General features: G+C 35.1%; 1 non-coding gene across 1 annotated transcript; it reads left to right on the forward strand.

The window, feature by feature from the left end:
• The first annotated feature begins 783 nt into the window (after positions 1–783).
• On the forward strand, positions 784–892 carry LOC143653245 (U6 spliceosomal RNA). The gene has a single exon (XR_013161194.1). It is a non-coding gene; the product is annotated as a U6 spliceosomal RNA (small nuclear RNA).
• Positions 893–6,658: the final 5,766 nt, after the last annotated feature.

A 6,658-nucleotide genomic window follows, 5' to 3' on the forward strand; every position in this document is an offset into this window, starting at 1 on the left:
ACTATTCCATTGAATGAGATGGAGAAGGTTTACTAAAGAAAGCAAGAATTTATGGAAGGCGAATGGAAAGGCCACAGCCAAATAGAGGCAATGGAATCATATAGTATACACTCTTTCTGTATAGTTTCTTTCACTTATAATTATTTTGAGATGCATCCATGCTGTTGCATGAATCAATAGCTCATTACTTTTTATTGTTGACTAGTATTCTCTATGTATGGATATACCATAGTTTTTCAATTTACCTGTTTATGGACATTTGGGTTGTTTCCAGTTTTGGGATTTTACAAAATAAAGCTACTATGAACACCCATGGATAAGTCCTTCTATGGACATATTGTTTCATTTCTCTTGGGTAAATAGTTAGGAAAGGGATGGCTGGGACATATAATAGGTGTATTTTAAATTTCTTAGGAACTTAGATAGTTTTCCCAAAGTAGTTGCATCATTATGCATCCCTACCAGCAGTTCCAATTCTAGTTCCTCCACATCCTTGCCAAAGTTCATTTTAGCCATTTTTATAGGCTTATAATGGTAGCTTATTGTGGTTTTAATTTGCACTTTCTAATAACTAATTATGTTGAATGTCTTTTTTATTTGCATTCCATATATTTTCTTTGGGAAGAAACAAAACATCACAGTTGTTTTCTATTATTGAGTTTTTAGAACACTTTATATATTCTAGATGCTAATCCATTATAAAATATATGATTTGCAAATACTTCTCCCAGTGTGTGGCTTCTCTCTTCAATCTCTCAATGGTGTCTTTCAAAGAGTAGAATTTTTCTCTCACTTCAGCAGCACATAAACTAAAATTGAAATGATATAGAAAAGATTATCATAGCCCCTGCACAAGGATGACACACAAATTCATGAGGCATTCCATATTTTTTCTATACTTTCAACATGCACAATATTGGACCTAATCCCAAAGTGCCAGACAACATTGGGTGTCTCCAAATAGGGATAATGTGACCTTCCTTCTCCAAAAGGGGATCATTAAAATTCACTGTGCTGTATGGGAAAAAGAAAGGAAGGAAGGGAAGGAGGGAGGGAAGGAGAGAGAGAGAAAGAAAGAAAGAGAGAAGTAATGAGAGAGAGAAGGAAAGAAAGAGAGAGAAGGAGAGAAAGAGAGAGAGAGGGAGAGAGGAAGAGAGAAAGAGTGAGAGAGAAAGAAAGAGAGGGAGGGAGGGAGGGAGGGAGGGAGGGAGGGAGGGAGGAAGGAGAGAGAGAGAGAGAGAGAGAGAGAGAGAGAGAGAGAGAGAGAGAGAGGGAGGGAGGGAGGGAGGGAGGGAGGGAGGGAGGGAGGGAGGGAGGGAGGGAGGGAGGGAGGGAGGGAGAGAGAGAGAGAGAGAGAGAGAGAGAGAAAGAAAGAAAGAAAGAAAGAAAGAAAGAAAGAAAGAAAGAAAGAAAGAAAGAAAGAAAGAAAGAAAGAAAGAAAGAAAGAAAGAAAGAAAAGAAGAAAGAAAGAAAGGTAGAATTTTAAAATTTTGGTAAAACCCAGCTCATCAATATATTATTTTATGGATTGTGCTTTCAGTGTTGCATCTAGAAATCTTCACCTAACCCAAGGTCACAAAGGTTCTCTCCAGTATATTTTGTTTGTTTTTGCATTTTAAAACTTTTTTATTATATAGTATAACATATATACAAAGCAAATAAATAAAAAACAATAGTTTACAAAGCATTCTTTGGCAAACAAGTTATAGGACAGATACCAGAGTTTGTCATGGGCTACCATACCATCCTCTCAGATTTTTCCTTCTAGCTGCTCTGGAATATAGGAGGCTAGAAGGAATAAATATTTTTTTATCACCACAGTCGACTTTTTTTTTCTTTTTTTGTGAAAAATAACATATATACAAAAAAGCAATACATTTCTAAGCACAGCACCACAATTAATGTAGAACATATTTCAGAGTTTGATATTGGTATACAATTTCACAATTTAAGTTTTTACTTCTAGCTGCTCTAAGATACCAGAAACTAACAGATATCAATATAATGATTTAACAATCAAACTCATTTGTTAAATCCTATCATCTTTGTATAACTCCACCATCACCTTTGCTCTTTCTATCCCTGTCTCTATGGGTATTTGGGCTATGGTCATATTAACTTTTCCATGTTGGAAGAGATGGAACTATCTGAGTTCTGTAGAAGCTGGGCCCTCTATCTAGCTTTTTTTTTTTAGAATTTTTATATCCTTCAGTTTTACACTCAGGTGTATGATTCTTTTTGAATTAATTTTTGTATATGGTGTGATGATCAACATTTAAAAAAAAGTTTTTCGCATAGCCAATTATTATAGAATCTTCTGTTGACAAGACTATATTTTCTCCACTGAATTGCCTTTGCACATTGTTCCAGTTTATAAAAGCTGCCAAAATGTAATATACCAGAAACAGAACAGCTTTTAAAAAGGGAATTTATTAATTTGCAAGTTTACAGTATTAAGGCTGTGAAAATGTCCAAATTAAGGTATGGCTATGAAAATGTCCAATCTGAGGCATCCAGGTAAAGATACCTTGGTTCAAGAAGGTCAATGACATTCAGGATTTCTCTCTCAGCTGGAGAGACACATGGTGAGATCTGCTAGCTTTCTCTTCAACAGCTTTCCTGGGGCTCTGTCTGTTTTGTTGGCTCCATCAGTTTTGGTGGCTCTCGTGACTCTCTAGCTTTTTCCAGAATGGTTTCCTCTTAAAGGGTTTCAGTAAGCAACCCTACCTTGAATGGGTGGAGATACATCTCCATGGAAACCATCTAATCAAAAGTTGCCACCCACAATTGGGTGGGTCACATCTCCATGGAAACAATAAAAAAGATTCCACCCAGCAATACTGAATGATGATTAAAGGACACAGTTTTTCTGGGGTACATAATAACTTCATCTGTCAAAAATCAGTTGTCTCTAAATGTGTGGTTGTATTTGTGTTCTCTATTCAGCTCCAGTGATCTGTCTATTTTTATGCTAATATCATACTGTATTGATTACTGTAACTTTTTAAAAAGTCTCGATATCAGGTAGTGTTAGCTCTCCAACTTTGCTCTTCTTTTTCAGAGTACTAGCAGGTTTTGCATTGATTCCACTAGATTATTCTATGTAGATTATCATTTTGTCCTCAAAGAGTTTAATTTCTTCCTCTATAATATGATAGATTATTAATCTTTTATTCTTACATGTTGCATTGTCTAGAATCTCTGGTATAATGTTGAACAGAAGTGGCCACATAAGACATCCTTGACTTCTTCCTGATCTCAGAGGGAAAGCATTCAGTTTTTCAAGATTAGATATAAAGGTAGCTATAGGTTTTTCAGTTGCCATTTATCAGCTTGAGGAAGTTCCTTCTATTCTTGCTTTGCTGAGATTTTTTAAAAATCAGGAATGAATGCTGAATTTTGTCAGATGCTTTTTCTACATCCAGTGTAGGTAAGTATGTGATTTTTCATTTTTAAATACTGTAAATTACACTTTGATTTTAGAATGTTAAAAAACATTGGATTCCTGGGATAAATCCTACATAGCCATCAAGTTTATACTTTTTATATATTATTGTATTTGATTTTCTAAATTTGAGTTAGAACTTTTGCATATATGTTTGTGAGGGATATTGGTCTGTTGTGTTCTTATAATGTCTTCTTGTAATGTCTTTGTTTTGGTAACAGGGTAATGATTAATAAACTGAGAAGAATCCCCTTTCTCTCAAATTTTGGGAAGAGTTTATAAACTGGTTATTGTTTCTTCCTTAAATGCTTGAAAGAATTCAGCAATGAATTGTTCCAGACCTGGAATTTTCTTTGTTGGGAGGTTTTAAACTGCAAATTCATATTTCTTACTAGGATAGGACTATTTGGGTTGTCTATTTCTTCTTGGGTATTTGTATTTTTCAAGTCATCTAGCCATTTCACCCAAGTTATCAAATTTATTTTCATAAAGTTCATAAGATTGTTATCATCTCTTTGTGTTGATAAGATCTGTAATGATCCCTCCTCTTCATTCCTGTTATTGATAATACCAGTCTGGCTAGAAGTTTATTAAGCTTATTAATTTTATCACTCTTTTTGAAGAACATTTTTTTGTTTCATTGACTTTGCCTTCTTTTTTTAATCTCTTAATTATTATTTTGCTACTATCTTTAATGCACTACAGGCTTTGATTTGTCCAAGAATAGACTACTGTTACTTTTACTTAATGTGGGGTCTGGGATGCCTGATTCACCCTCAACTTTCAACAACCCCTGCCTACCTACACACAGAAAGGAATCTCTATGTTCTCACTCTTTCACAGCAGTGTTCTGTTGTTCGTTACTTCATGCTAAGTTCACAGTGGAGGTCTCCATCTTAGGCAGGACCTGCGGGGGGAACAGGTGGGCTCTGTTAGCATTTCTGCCTTATTCTTTTATTGTATTTGTGTTGCCTCTGGATCTTTTTGGTTAGGAGAGTTTCTTACCCATTCACAGGAGAAGATGGCATCTTTTACCCCTCTCCAGAAACTATCGATCTTTGCTTAGGCCCTGGAGGTAAAGGCTTAAGGCTTTTGATTCATATGAGAGAAGGATCTGGGGGAAGTGGTAGGGGTTTCATGCATAATTTCAAGTGACAGCCTGTCACCATTTGCATGCCTATACCATCAAGCAGGGACTATTCTTGTTTTGTTTGCAATCTTTTTCATGATTATCTGGTAGAAGCCCATAGAAAAGAGGTAGTGAGTGAGTGAAAACTCCTCTCATGTCTGGGCTCCTGGGTTTAATTGTAAACTGCCATGTTAGCTCTCACTGGATCTTTTAAAATTCACTAATTTTTTAGCTGATTTCTGCTTATTCATTTTTATGTTGGCCATCTCATCTAACCCTGCTCTGGCAAAGACAAAGCTGTTCGCATGTGCCAATTCTCTTAGAAAGGCTTGTCACTCAGTGGAATTCAGTGTAGTTGTTTGTCTTGTGATCTGTTTTTGACAGATTCAAGAAAAGTTATGATTTTGTAAATTGCCTGTCCTTTTCTCATTGTTAGTCAGGAATCAAAGTTCTCCTCTAGCTTTCTAATTCCTAAAAGTAAGCAGAGCCCAAACTGTCTTGATCCTTTCTCTTATAGTTGGGGTTTAGAAGAAATTGGCTTTTCTAATTCTTTAAAACTCTGAATTTCTGCACACTCTATTCTTTTCATTTTTGCCTCCCGTTTTCTTTCCTGAGCTCATATTTTTCTTGTAATACCTAGCCAAAGCCAAACAATGCACACTATTTACATTTCATTTTTTAACATCTCCCAGAGCTGCTGGCATACTATTTTATAGTCTACTTCCTGATCTGTTGCAGGTAGAAGCTTTAGAAAATGTTTTGCCACTGCATAACATAGATCAATAGATTTTTAGATTCCAATGTTTGTGTCTTTACTTCTCACAGTGAAAAAAATTCTTAGAAAATGCCTCAGGTTTCTGGTATGCAGTATCCATAGGGATCAATTTTTGTTCAGAGTATGGTAGCAATAAATCCAGAAATCTCAGTGGTTTAACACAGCAGGTTTTATATCTCACATAAATTTTGATACAGACTGAATACCTCTTCTCTATCTTGTAGGAATACCATTTGGAGCACATGACTTTAAGGTTGCTATATTAAGAGAAAGATAGAAGAAGCACATTGACTTTTTTTCAGTTAGCAAAGGTTTAATGAGTTCTTATTAGATGCAAGATGGTGTACTAGGCCACTGGAGAAAAAAAAAAAAGAAATACGCTGCTTGTAAAATCAGATAATCGAGAGGCTAATTCAGGTAGCTAAGGATATAACAAGTTAGCTTATGATATATGCAAATGAAGGGTCACAGACTTAAAAACAGATGTAAGTGACTTTGATTGAGAAATTTTTCAAGGTACACAAATATTTCTAAAAGCTTTGGTTCCTAGGAACTTGAACTAACTGTGAAAAAATTATTTTCACGTTAATTATTTCTATGAAAATTTTTTTGAGGTTTTGCCTTTTTTTTTTTTTTTTTTTTTGGCATGGGCAGGCTCCAGGAATCCAAACTGGGTATCTGGGACGGCAGGAGAGAATTCCACCCCCGAGCCACTGTTGTACCACCCTCTTTGAAATTTTTTTGATTAAAACATTTTTATTAGAGAAGTTGTGGGTTTACAGTAAATCATGCATAAAATACAGGATTCCCATAGAACACCCTACCACCAACACTTGCATTGATTTGCAAAGTTTGTTTCAACTTATGATAATACTTTTTTTTTGGTAATTTAACTATTGTTTAACAGTAGTTACATCTATTAGAATTGATGAAAGGTTATTAAAGTAGTACTACAACTGCCCATTGTTTACACAGGGGTATTTTTTCCCCATATTCCTGGCTTATTTTTTTTTTCATGCAAGTCTTATTTTATTACTCATCTACCTATACACTGGATAAAGGGAGTGCCTGTCACAAGATTTTTACAATCACATGGGCACATAACAAAAGCGATATAGTTATAAATCATTATCAATGATCAAGGCTACTGGTTTACAGTTCAACTATTTCAGGTATTTCTTTCTGGCTATTCTAATACACTAGAAACTAAAAATAAATAGCTATATAATGAGTCACTGGTCATAATTATTTGTTAAATCCGAATTTCTCAGTTACACCTCCTCTCTTTCATTTGATCAGTCTCTCAATC

Source organism: Tamandua tetradactyla, chromosome 1 (genome assembly GCF_023851605.1).
Source record: "Tamandua tetradactyla isolate mTamTet1 chromosome 1, mTamTet1.pri, whole genome shotgun sequence".
Classification (NCBI taxonomy): Eukaryota; Metazoa; Chordata; class Mammalia; order Pilosa; family Myrmecophagidae; genus Tamandua; species Tamandua tetradactyla.